Source organism: Pristiophorus japonicus, chromosome 12 (genome assembly GCF_044704955.1).
Source record: "Pristiophorus japonicus isolate sPriJap1 chromosome 12, sPriJap1.hap1, whole genome shotgun sequence".
Classification (NCBI taxonomy): domain Eukaryota; kingdom Metazoa; phylum Chordata; class Chondrichthyes; family Pristiophoridae; genus Pristiophorus; species Pristiophorus japonicus.
Genome location: NC_091988.1, coordinates 98394231 through 98408341, shown reverse-complemented (window position 1 = coordinate 98408341; position 14111 = coordinate 98394231).

Here is a 14111-nt window from a genome sequence, read left to right as displayed (position 1 = left end):
CACTTGGGAAGGGAGGCAATACATGTTTACACTCCTACCTCAAGGTTACCTACATAGCCCTACCCTATGCCACGAATTGGTGGCCCGGGACCTGGACATGTGCATGTTGGTTCCTAATGTCTCACTGGCACACTACATCGATGATGTACTAATAAGGGGTCCCACCGAGGTAGTGGTGTTAGAAGCCCTAGCTACTTTAGTCCAACACATGCGAGACAGGGGCTGGGAGATAAATCCGAAGAAGGTGCAGGGCCCTAGCCAGACTGTTCAGTTTCTGGGGATCCAATGGTCTCTGGGTGAGCGCATCGTACCCGAGCCTGTGAAGAATAAAATTCAAGAAATGGCCACCCCCACGAATAAAACTGAGACACAATGGTTTGTGGGACTACTGGGTTACTGGAGGAGACACATACCTCACCTCACGATGTTATTAAAACTGCTTTATGCCGTAACATGAAAAAAGGCCCACTTCAAGTGGGGAAAGGAACAGCAGGTGGCTTTTGATGCAGCCAAAGAAGCCGTAGCTCAAGCTTTACCCCTAGCCCCGCGAGTGCCTCGACAGCCTTTTGAGCTACAGGTATCCGTTACCAATGATTCTGCAGTATGGAGTTTGTGGCAGGTTCAACATGGCACTCGTATACCGTTAGGGTTCTAGTGTAGAAAATTGACAGATGCTGCTACTCGTTACACTCCATTTGAGAAACAATTATTAGCATGTTATTGGGCCCTAACAGAAACAGAAGGACAGACAGGGGATGACAAAGTCAGTTTAAGACCAGGCCTACCCATATTATCCTGGGTTCTCTCAGAAAATGAGACACACAAGATTGGGCGAGCACAGCAAAACTGCATAGTGTGCTGGAAATGGTATATCGCAGACAGAGCAAGTAAAGGAAAAGAAGGAATTACCCGACTACATGAGCATGTGGCTGAATACCCACAAACAGCTGAGAGTGAACTTACGCAGTCGTCTGTCAGTTTAACCAAAGAGTCAACGATCTCCTGGGGCGTGTCTTTTGAACAGTTAACACCTGAAGAACGTAAGCCATGCCTGGTTCACAGATGGCTCAGCGGTCTGGCGAAACGGCCTTCGGTGATAGCGAGCCACTGCCTTCAATCCAAAAACCCAGACAATTGTGCATGATGAGGGCGTGGGAGGCTCCAGCCAGCTAGCAGAACTAGCAGCTGTAGTCTTTGCGTTAGAAGAGGAACAGCAACAAGTATACATATATACTGACTCATGGGCAGTAGCCAATGGCATGGCGAGCTGTTTGCGAAACTGGCATGAACATAACTGGCAGATAACTGGGAAAGACTTGTGGGGAAAGCATCTATGGGAACAAATATGGTCCAAAGTCCAGAAGATGAAAATAACTGTATATCATGTGGACGCTCACATGAAAAACACTTCAAAGACCTCTGAATATAATAACACCGTTGATAATATAGCCCGGGTACGGGCTGTCAAAGAGGCGGAAGAGGAAGAATATGGCATAGGCAAGTGGGCCCACCACAAATCTGGTCATTTGGGCATTCAGGGTACGATACAATGGGCACGAAATAGGGGGTTACATTTGACTATGGACGGTGTTAAACAGATCATAAACACCTGTGAAATTTGTCAAAAGGTGAAGCATTTTCCCTGACAATGACAACCCGGTGCCCATATTAAGAGAGGGACTCAACCAGCACAAATATGGCAAGTTGATTATGTAGGACCTTTACCATTGCAACAATGGTTCCAATATTTACTCACTGCTGTTGATATCTATTCTGGACTTTTGATAGCTTATCCAGTGACTAAAGCGAATCAACAAAGTTCGATTAAAGGACTGGAGAATTTAATCACATATTATGGTGAGCCAGCAGAAGTACAGTCCGATAATGGGTCACACTTCACAGGTCAAACAGTGCAACAGTGGGCGGTAGACGACGGGATCTATTGGATGTTTCACATACCTTACTGTCTGCAAGTTGCAGGGTTAATAGAACGCATGAATGGACTACTTAAGCAACAGATTAAAATATTAACTCACACTAACACATTGCAAGGGTGGTTAAAGGTCTGACCACGAGCAGTGCGCAATCTGAATCACCGACCATTGCGGGGGCGATCTCCCATAAGCCACATGTTAGGCAAAGTTAGTGTCCCTATCATTGAAAAAGAAAATCAGACTCGGAACACAGTTTGTGAAGGAGGAAAAGTGTGGTGCAGCACCCCCAGAAACCCTTATAAGCAGGGGAAATCTTAGCAAAAGGAGAAGGAAACACTTATTGGGTGCTCCTAACTGGTCAAGATATTCCTCTCTGTGTTGACAAAGGTAAATTGAGTAAATGGGGCTGAATTAATATACTTATGCTTCCTCTCACAGGAATTCTGCCCAAAATGGCGACTTACCAACTCGTGCTGGCAAGTCTCTGTGTCTCGTTATCTGTGATTGTGCTACTTCCATCCTCAAACACAGCATATGATCGTACGCAAGACAATAGTGCTTCCCCACCTGTATGGCCAAAATCTGTGGGTACCCGAGTTCAAGGGTGGATAGATTGATGCTAGCAATAGAACTCACCAAGCTCAAGATTGTCAAATATGGCCTTTCGGTATGGTGTGTCCTTTGCACACACCTGTGTTTGAACCATGCTCCTTACAGCATACAGTGGGAACATGTATTTGGACACTTGTACCATACAATGATACAATTTGACATGAAATCGGACAGAATCATGTTTATATTACTAGTGTCTATCCCATTTATCTTGATGGTGCCTGTAAAGATCCTCCTCTAAATGCTTGCTTTAAAGATGTGTATGTCATATATGACCTTCATTCTAATAGGTCATATAGATTGGGACCGATGTTGTGTGCCATCGCACCGTCCTAGGCATTACTAACCTTCCTCCCACTGTAGACCTAACTCACTTAGCTCAATTTTTAAAAGATAATCAAAAGGTCACTGATGAATTGAGCAAACGAGGGTGTACTCTTCATACTCTGCAAGTTGCTATGAGTTACAGTGAAGGCGCCTTGGTCAGAGTTGCGACAACGGTCACTGACCTTACGGTACACCATTGGTGGGACTTCTTTTACGGATGGTCCCCAAAAACATGCGTCGCTTTGAAGCTGATAATACATCCTATCGTTGTTTTACTCGTCGCGTTATTACTGATATTACTGCTTGTATGTATTCTTTAGTGTAGATTGCGGGCGTTGCTTGCACATACTCAACGTGTAACTGATGCATTACGCCTTCAACTCGATTATATTACTTAGAATGTCTAAATGTCAAGGGTGGATTGTATTGTACAGGGTTAATCACATAGGGTTAATTATGATATTCCGACATTTACAGTGTGTTTTGTTTCATGCCTCGTGGAATGTTGTTGATACAGAGAGAGAGAGAGAGAGAGAGAGAGACCTTGATGCGCACACCATCTTGTTTATGGGACGGTCGGCGCCTCGAGGGCTCATGCTTTGTGGAAGAACAGCTGGCCATAGGATTAGGAGCTGGCCATAAGCCACATGCACCCATGTTTGTTCAATAGTATAAAGGAGCGGAACTGTCCATTGGTTTTTGAACTTCACCTTGGACCGTGATTCGTGAGCGGTGCCGGGACCCCCAAGGCTCCTAACTAGCCGTCGTTGCGGAGTTCCCGACGGGCCAAAGGCTGTGAGCTTTGTTGCATCTTATCATACTTCTTCTCTTTTCTCTCAGTAAACAGTGTTTTATCTTTACTTCATTTGTCTTGTCTCTTATTTAACATTCATCCAGATCCCGAACCTGGGTCTATTATTATCGATCCAAAACTCTCCCTAAGCAAGCGTTCTATTCAGAAATCCTACATGGCAAGCGAGCCCCAGGTGGGCAGAGGAAATGTTTCAAGAACATCCTCAAAGCTTGATAAAATGCAATATCCCCACCGGCACCTGGGAATCCCTGGCCCAAAATGGAGCAAGAGCATCTGGGAGAGCACTGAGCACTTCGAGTCTCGTCGCCAAGAGCATCGGAAATCAAGTGCAGACAGTGGAAGGAGCATACGGCAAACCATATACAGCACCCACCCTTTCCTTCAACCACTGTCTGCCCCACCTGTGACAGAGACTGTAATCCCCGCATTGGACTGTACAGCCACCTGAGAACTCACTTTTAGAGTGGAAGCAAGTCTTCCTTAATTTCAAGGGACTGCCTATGATGATGATGATGACATCTAGGAAAATAATAGCTGCATGAATTTAGCTTGCCAATTGGCCTAATATCAATCAATTTAGATTATATCAACATTTATGCCCCATTTATACCCCCATTTATGCCCCATTAGGATACATACAAGCTACTGAATCAATGAATTTAGCCCTTGCCAAATCATCAGAGGAAAACAGACTATGAAGTCACAAGCTACATTTTTTCATTCACATCTTGGTACACAATTTGCAGCATGTAGGTATTAAACATTAAAGTATGCAAATTATTTAGTGGGCGGAATTAATAATTGAGGTCACAATGCCAATGTAGCTTTAACCAGTTTTTCTGATTATAATTTGATATTAAGCTCAATGCCTGAGATTGACATAAAGTTGGTAAGATTGGTTTATGGTTATATAGTTAACAGCTTTAAATAGCAAGTCTTTTGGATACATCGAAAGTCTAATTAGTTCATCTTATTATTGAAATGCTTGCAGCTTTAACAATGATTCAAGAAGCTTACAGGGGCGGGAGCAGGTGTTCCAGACCCAGAAAAGGGGCCCTGAGTTGGAAGGAGCCACAGAAACGGGAGTGTGAGTTCCAGGCCCAGATAAAGGGGCCCGAGAATCGGGAGGAGCCACAGGAGCAGGAGAGGAAGTGGAAGTTCTAGGCCCAGATAAAGGGGCCTGAGAGTCGGGAGGAGCCACGGGAGTGGGAGTGGGAGTGGGAGTTCCAGGCCCAGATAAAGGGGCCCGAGAGTCGGGAGGAGCCACAGGAGCGGGAGCTCCAGGCCCAGATAAAGGGGCTCGAGAGTCGGGAGGAGCCACGGGAGCAGGAGTTCCAGGCCCAGATAAAGGGGCCCAAGAGTTGGGAGGAGCCACAGGAGCGGGAGCGGGAGTTCCAGGCCCAGATAAAGAGGCCCAAGAGTCGGGAGGAGCCAGCTGGTGCAGGGACAAAAAGTTCAAAAAAATCAAAATCGAAGTGTGACGTCACAGCCAAGCGGGTAATTGATTGGCTGGTGGATTGGTGAGTATTTTTTTTTTTCTTTTCAGTAGGATTTGCTTTGGCATTGCTGTAATTGGGAACTGCAAGTAAATATGTGATCTTTATTATCTAAGGAGAGCTAGATAATTAAATCGGCTGTTTGCTGAGTAGTGGCTGAGTGTGTTGTGCTACGGTTTACAGTTTATTTCTACTCGATAGTTGCGAGTGTAATGAGAGGGATGGCAGGGCAGCTCAGTCCCGTGGATTACACATCCTGTGGCATGTGGGAAGTCCCGGATGTTTCGCACAGCCAGGGCGACCATGTGTCCAGGAGGTGTCTCCAGCTGCACCAACTTGAGCTCCGTGTTTTGCAGCTTGGGCGACAGCTGGGGTCACTCCGGTACATCCGTGAGACTGAGAGCAACGTGGCTAGCACGTTTCTAGAGGTGGTCACCCCACAGCTTAAGAGTGTGCAGGCAGAGAGGGTGGGTGACCGCCAGACACAAAAGGAGGACTAGGCAGATAGTGCAGCAGTCCCCTGAGACCACCTCACTCTCCAACCAGTGATCAAGGGCATCCCTTCGAGGAAAACTTTCCTCAGGATCAGCTTCAAATGAGTTTAAATTCAACACCATGTTTGGAAGGTTCTGTTTGAGAGCGAAGGTATCCTCTTCAAAACAGAAAACAAGTGGTTAAGCTTGATTTGTAAATATGGCAAAATAAGTCCATATCTTTTATGTATAACCATTCAAGTTATGTATGATGATTGTTTGTTATAATTACTTCTTCATTAAGGAGGGAGAAGTGTAATGTCTGTAGCTCCATACTGTGGATTCAAGTGTTACTGCAGCTAGTGCTGTTCAATAAGGAGCCAGGTCACCTGACAAGAAGGTCAGAGACTTCCGGAAGTGGCTGCTATTTTAAAAGCTTGTATGTGCTGTGTGCTCTCTGAAAATATTACACACTTGAATTAGTTCTTCATGTACAGCCCATGCAGAAAGGTTGCAGCCTCCATTCCCCTTCCTCCTCCTCCTCCTCCTGAGCTTCTTGCCTGGTAGATGGTGGCAAGGTTGTGTAGCATGCAGCAGACCACCATGAATCTTTAGGCCCACTGAGTGAGTACAGCAGAGTTCCTCCAGAGAGAATAAGGCAGCAAAATCATTGCTTCAGCATGCTAATGGTCTGCTCTATCACATTTCTTGTGGCAATATGGCTCTCATTGTATGCATACAGCGCTCGTGTGTGTGGGTTACGAACCGCTGTCATGAGCCATGTCATCAGTGGATAGCCCTTGTTGCCCAGCAGCCACCCTTTGGTTTGTTGTGGTAGCTGAAATACAGCTGGCATAGAGGACTGCTGCAGAATGAAGGCATCATTTCTGCTGCCACGATACTGGGCATTGAGGTTTGTGTCCAGGAGATTAATCTTTAATTCCTGGAGACTCCAGGACAATCTGGAGGCTTGGCAATTCTACCTATAAATGCAAATACAAACTGTGCTTCATAAAGAAAACGGATGAGTATAGTCCATAGAGAAGGCAATTTTTCTCCTCGTCACAGTTATCAATAACATGACTACCAGTCCATATTGGCCCAGAAATCGCGGCCTCCCCGGATCCGTATGGAGTGTGTATGGACCCGGGAAGGCATCGCAAAAGCCGGTTTTCAGCGCACAATGCGCATGTGCTGAAAACCGGCTTTTACAATCTCTCAAACTCCAGCTTGACAGATCCTCCGCATCTCGAGAGCGAGGACATTCGCATGAGCAAGATTGCAGTATTTTTCCATATCTTGCCCAGCAAATGCCCTGAAAACTCTTGCGCCTGATTAAATGATTAAATGTAGGCTATGCGCTTGCTTTTCAGGCATAAGAGTTTTAAAACACACAAAAACATACTAAAATAAAATTTAAAAAACATAATTTATCATTAAAAACCCTACCCACTATGATAAGTTTATTTTAAAACATAATTTTAAAAACTTTTTTAAAAATTGTCATTTTTTTTTTCTAAGACATTTATTAACTTTTATTTCACTGAATTTTAATTGAGGTGTAATTTTTATTTTTTATTATGGTGTTTAGTGTATTTGTTTCTTCTCATTAATAGCAATGAGAACTCGTAGATACGGAGTTCCCATTGCTATTAATGAGAAAGCTGTGGAATACTGTACCTGATTGGCTGAGCAGTCACACGTGACTACATCTTCTGCGTGGGAACCTGGAGGACAGGAGTGCGCTTCGCAGCGCAGGAAGGGAAGGCCTCCCCACCGGAATCGCAGGCGCCTCCGGGACCACCAGGTACTTCCGTAAAAATTCTCTGGTCGGAGGCATTTGTTCGAAAGAAGCCTCCGACCAGAATTTCAGGGCCAATAAAAATCATATTCCTTGCAGCTTCATTTAAGTTGCCTCTCTCCCTAATAGACAAGCTGGACTAATGCCAGTCTATTGTAAGGACAGTCTATAAACACTTCTTTATTTAAGTTGGTTCAGGTCCTGGTAAAGCAGTGCTCCTATGGAGACCTGTGAACTTGGTTTGATTTTGTCATCTATTTACTTTTCTTCTTATAAGGTGTCAGTTATGGCTCAGTGGTATCACCCTCTATCGCCTTTGAGTCAGAATATTTGCGGGCTCAACACCCACTCCAGCAACTTGAGCACAAAATCCAGCCTGACACTTCAGTGCAGTAATCCCACAGTACTGCACTGATCAGACGTGCCGTCTTTCGGATGAGACGTTAAATTGAGGAACTGTCTGCCCGCTCAGGTGAACATAAAAGATTCCGCTGTAATAAAAACAGAAAATGCTGGAAATACTCAGCAGGCCAGACAGCAGCGGTGGGGAGAGAAACAGTTAACATTTCAGGTCGATGACCCTTCGTCAGAACTAGAAAAAGAGATGTAACAGATTTTTATGTCGGTGCAGGGGCAAGGAAAAGGGGGAGGGAAGGAAAGAGCTAGATGGAAGGTCTGCGATAGGGTGGAAGGCAGGAGAGATTAAGAGACAAAAGGGATTATGGTGCAAGGCAAAAGGAGATGGTAATAAGACAAGTTTAGAAACAAAAGATGAGTCTTGATGAGGTGCAAATGGAAATGGCAGAATCATCAACAGCTGCCACGTCCAAAAAAAAATAGGGCAGAGGTTATGGTCTATGTTAAGCTCATAATAAAGTAATGTAACTGAGTACTGTAGACACGAGTAAGTGTGACCTTAGCTTCTTTATTCAAACTCCAGAGTGTTAGTACAGCATGGGAGACCTGTTTATATACAGTGCTCCCAAGGGATGCTGGGTTCCCTTGAGACTCCAACGGTAGGCCCTCTGTTGGTGGTGTGATACAGGTTGCAAAGGGTTAAATACATAACATCACTCCCTCGTAAAGTTAATAGTACACTTTTATTTACAGGGTGAGATGATCAGGGGCTTTTCGCTCCCTTGTTGATCGTCTCGGTACAAATGCGGGTGTGGCTGTGTTGGTTAGTTCTTGCCGGGCTGCTGGGGATGGTGAGTTCGGCTTCGTGGTCAACCATGATGTCGGTTGCCACTTCTGTGTGTGTTGGAGGGTCAAAGTTGGTGGTGTCTTCTTCGGGTTGTTCGTAGCAATTTGATTTGGTCCAAATGTTTTCTGCACGTTAGTCCATTGGCCAATTTGACCTGAAACACCCTACTCCCCTCTTTGGCTATGACCGTGCCAGTGAGCCATTTGGGACCATGTCCATAATTGAGTAAAAACACAGGGTCATTGACCTCAATATCGCCGTGACAAATTTGCGCAATCATGGTACATACTTTGTTGATGCCGCCTACCCTCCACGTGATCATGGAGATCAGGGTGGACAAGAGAGAGCCTTGTTTTGAGCACCCTTTTCATGAGCAGCTCGGCTGGGGGATCCCCGGTGAGTGAGTGGGGTGTGCAGTACTCGGGATAGTCGGGTCTGCATGGAGCCTTCCGACACATTTTTCAAGCTTTGCTTGATGGTCTGAACTGCCCGCTCTGCCTGGCCGTTGGATGCGGGCTTGAACGGGGCAGATGTGACGTGCTTGATCCCATTGGGGGTCATGAATTTCTTGAATTCAGCACTGGTGAAACACGGCCCATTGTCGCTGACTAGGACATCAGGCAGGCGGTGTGTGGCAAACATGGCTAGTAGGCTTTCGATAGTGGCCGTGGACGTGCTTACAGACATCATAGCACATTCAATCCAGCTCCCATGGAGGACACAGTTTTTTTACCAGGTCCTGATCTGGTGAGCTACAACGGGTGACTTGTCGTTTTTGAATGCATCCATTACCATGAGCAAGTCCGCAGGCTGTGCCATTTCCACCCCAGTGATGGGCAATGGTAGCCGACCGAGAGCATCAGCGCAGTTCTCTGTGCCTGGTCTGTGGCAAATTACATAGTTGTATGCTGACAGCGTGAGCGCCCATCTTTGGATGCGGGCAGAGGCATTGGTGTTAATCCCTTTACTCTCAGAGAACAGCAATATGAGCGGCTTATGGTCAGTTTCAAGCTCAAACTTGTAGCCAAACAAGTATTGGTGCATTTTTTTTTTACCCCGTAAACGCACGCCAGAGCCTCTTTTTTTCAATCATGCTGAAGGCCCTTTCGGCCTTGGACAAACCCCTGGACGCATAAGCGATCGGTTGCAAAATCCCCGATTCGTTAGCCTGTTGTAACACACACTCGACCCTGTATGACGACGCATCACAAGCTAGCACTAATTGTTTACATGGGTTATACAGGACAAGCAGTTTGTTTGAACACAACAGATTTCTGGCTTTCTCAAAGGCAGCCTCGTGAATTCCCCCATACCCAGTCGTCTCCCTTGCGAAGTAGTACATGTAGGGGTTCTAGCAGGGTGCTTAATCCAGGTAGGAAATTACCCAAATAGTTAAGGAGTCCCAGGAACGACGACAGCTCCGTCACATTCTGTGGTCTTGGCGCGTTCTTGATGGCCTCCGTCTTGGCGTCGGTGGGTCTGATGTCATCTGCTGCTATTCTTCTTCCCAAGAACTCGACCTCCAGCACCAGGAAAACACACTGCGAGCATTTCAACCTGAGCCCCACACAATCCAACCAACTAAGAACCTCTTCCAGATTCTTAAAGTGCTCAATGGTGTCCCGACCTGTAACCAGTATGTCGTCCTGGAAAACCATGGTGCGAGGAACCGACTTTAGCAGGCTCTCCATGTTCTGTTGAAGATTGCCGCAGCCGACCGAATCCCGAACGGGCATCTGTTATAGATGAAAAGACCTTTGTGCGTGTTGATGTAGGTGAGGCCTTTCAAAGACTCCTCCAGCTCCTGCGTCATGTAGGCTGAGGTCAGGTCCAACTTAGTGAACATCTTCCCTCCAGCCAGGGTCGCAAATAGGTCGTCTGCCTTGGGTAGCGGGTACTGGTCCTGTAGCGAAAAACATTACTTTATCATTACTTTATAGTCCCCACAAATTCTAACTGTGCCGTCCTCTTTAAGTACCGGGACAATCGGACTGGCCCAGTCGTTGAATTCCACCGGCGCGATGATGCCTTCTCATTGCAGCCTGTCCAGCTCAATTTCCACTTTCTCCCATATGGTACTGCCTGTGCCTTGTGGTGGATGGGTACCGGGAACCAAGTGGATCTGCACTTTCGCCCCCGAGAAGCTTCCAATGCCTGGCTCGAACAACGATGGAAATCTGCTCAGATCCTGGGCACATGAGGTGTCGTCGACGGACAAAAGCGCTCGGATGTCGTCCCAGTTCCAGCGGATTTTTCCCAGCCAACTTCTGCCAAACAGTGTGGGGCCATCCCCTGGCACGATCCACAGCAGGAGTTCATGTACTGCTCCATCATAGGAAACTTTGACTTCTGCACTGCCAATTACAGGGATTAATTACTTGGAGTAAGTCCTTAGTTTAGTGTGAACAGGGCTGAGCTTGGGCCTGTGTGCCTTGTTGAATTGCAGCCTGTCGAAGGCCTTTTTACTCATTATGAACTGACTTGCACCCGTGTCCAGTTCTATAGATACTGGAATTCCGTTCAGTTCAACTTTCAACATTATTGGTGGACACTTCGTGGTGAATGTGTGTACCCCATACACTTCTGCCTCCTCAGTAGAGTCTCCAATTCAGCCTGATCCACAGTGGATCGATCTTCCTCTGCAACGTGGTGGTTTGCATGGTTTGCAGCTCGCCTGCACATTCCCTGGAGGTCTACAATTGTTCTGCAGCCGTTGCACGCAAAGTGCGTGAAGCGGCATTGATGGGCCCAATGAGCACCTCCACAGCGCCAACAAGGTGTTAAATGTCTCGCATTAATGATTGATGGCGGACTCTGGGTCATTTGAGGCCTTGCAGCAGCAGCCGACGTGTACATTCTGCCATGTATATTCCTGCTCGAAAACGACGTTACTTTGGGCACAGTACTGGCCGAAACCTCTTTACTCTGCAAAATCTGTTTGGTGTTGACGCTGGTGGACATAAATACCTGGGCTATCGTTATGGCTTTGTTTAGGTTCGAAGTTTCAATAGTCAATAGTTTGCGAAGGATTACCTCATGGCCAATGCCCAATACAAAAAAGACTCTCAGCATTTGTTCGAGGAATCCCTCAAATTCGCAATGCCCTCGAGGCACGTTAGTTCGGTGACATAGCTCGCCACTTCCTGGCCCTCCAACCGTTGACACATGTAGAACCGATACCTCGCCATCAAAACACTTTCCTTAGGATTTACGTGCTCCCGGACTAGCGTACATAATTCTTCATAGGATTTAGTTGTTGTTTTTACCAGAGCTAGAAGATTCTTCATGAGGCCATAGGTTGTTGCCCCACAGACAGTAAGGAGGATCTGCCTTCGTTTGGCAGCATTCTTGTCCCCTTCCAGCTCGTTAGCAACAAAGTATTGGTCGAGTCTCTCCACAAAGGCCTCTCAATCATCCCCTTCTGAGAACTTCTCCAGGATACCAACTGTTCTTTGCATTTTCGCGCGGTTATTCGTTACCTCGTCGCCAATTGATACACTCATAATAAAGGATGAAACTGAGTACTGTGAACAATGAGCAGGTGTGACCTTAGCTCCTTTAATAATATTCCAGAGTGCAGGTACCTCGTGGGTGCTCCAAAGGGATGCTGGGATCCCTTGGGACTCCAACAGGTAGGTCCTCTGGTGGTGGTGTGATACAGGTTGCAAAGGGTTAAATACATAACAACCACCAAAAACATTTTGCCTAGAATCGGGCCTGCAAAGTCAACGTGGATCCTAGACCATGGTTTGGGGGCCATGACCACAAACTTAGCGGTGCCTCTCTGGGTGCATTGCTCAGTTGAGAGCAAGTGTTGCATTGGCGCACGCATGACTCTAAATCTGAGTCGATGCCGGGCCACCACACATGGGATCTGGCTATAGCTTTCGTCATTACTATGCCTGGGTCAGTCACGTATGAACATTTCCCTGCCTTTCTTAGGCAAAACCACGCGATTGCCCCACAAAAGACAGTCAGCCTGTATAAGAACATAAGAACATGGAACAGGAGTAGGCCATCTAGCCCCTTGAGCCTGCTCCGCCATTCAACAAGATCATGGCTGATCTGGCCTTGGACTCAGCTCCACTTACCCGCCCGCTCCCCGTAACCCTTAATTCCCTTATTGGTTAATAATCTATCTATCTGTGACTTGAATACATTCAATGAGCTAGCCTCAACTGCTTCCTTGGGCAGAGAATTCCACAGATTCACAACCCTCTGGGAGAAGAAATACCTTCTCAACTTGGTTTTAAATTGGCTCCCCCGTATTTTGAGGCTGTGCCCCCTAGTTCTAGTCTCCCGACCAGTGGAAACAACATCTCCGCCTCTATCTTGTCTATCCCTTTCATTATTTTAAATGTTTCTATAAGATCACCCCTCATCCTTCTGAACTCCAACGAGTAAAGACCCAGTCTACTCAATCTATCATCATAAAGTAACCCCCTCATCTCCGGAATCAGCCTAGTGAATCGTCTCTGTACCCCCTCCAAAGCCAGTATATCCTTCCTTAAGTAAGGTGACCAAAACTGCACGCAGTACTCCAGGTGCAGCCTTACCAATACCGCTATACAGTTGCAGCAGGACCTCCCTGCTTTTGTACTCCAACTCTCTCGCAATGAAGGCCAACATTCCATTAGCCTTCCTGATTACCTGCTGCACCTGCAAACTAACTTTATAGGATTCATGCACCAATGGTGGAGCAGTGGAGGCGTGTCCTGCTCAGTTGGCTGAGTGAGCAGTGAGAGAAGGAACTATCAACTTTTGCTCCTGCCTAGGAAGGCCTGGAGAGCCCTGAGAACAGCCCAGGAAGAGGAGGAAAGGGCTAGCTTGCTACCCATTCAACATCCGGAGGGAGAGGTGGAGCACAGAAAAATTATCATTTACTACAGAGAGTTGGAGAGAGGGGGAAAGAACAACCTGAGGAAACACCATCCAGTGTGGAAGGAGGGAGAGTCATTTCTACATCTTCGACAGGTGGGTGTGTTTTGTTGCATTCCCCAATAGACTTTGTTGTATCGGTGGGGGGAGGAAAGAAGACCACTGAGGGCCGGAACATCGCGGGAGGTGTGTGTGTGTGTGGAAGTGTGTGTGGGGGTCTTGCCTACAGCTAGGCCCCACACACAATTCAAATACCCCTCCCCCATTGCCTAGCCTGGGAAAGCTGGAGCTACCTGGCTGAAGAATATTTAATCACCTATTGAACATCGTTGGGAGTGTGTGCCTGGGTGGCTCTAGCTGCCCCAGGTGAAGACATCTTCTCCCCCCACCCGAAGACCACCCCAAAGATTGTACTTTGTTTTTGCCATCTGGGGAGTGTACCCACCCATTGCTGTGAGGGGAGACCTGCCCTCGCAGCCTCCCTCTTTCCCGCACCCCCTTTTCTCTATCTCTCTCTCTCTGTCTCTCCCCTCTCTCTCTGAGAGCCCTTTCCTCCTAATTTTAATATAAAA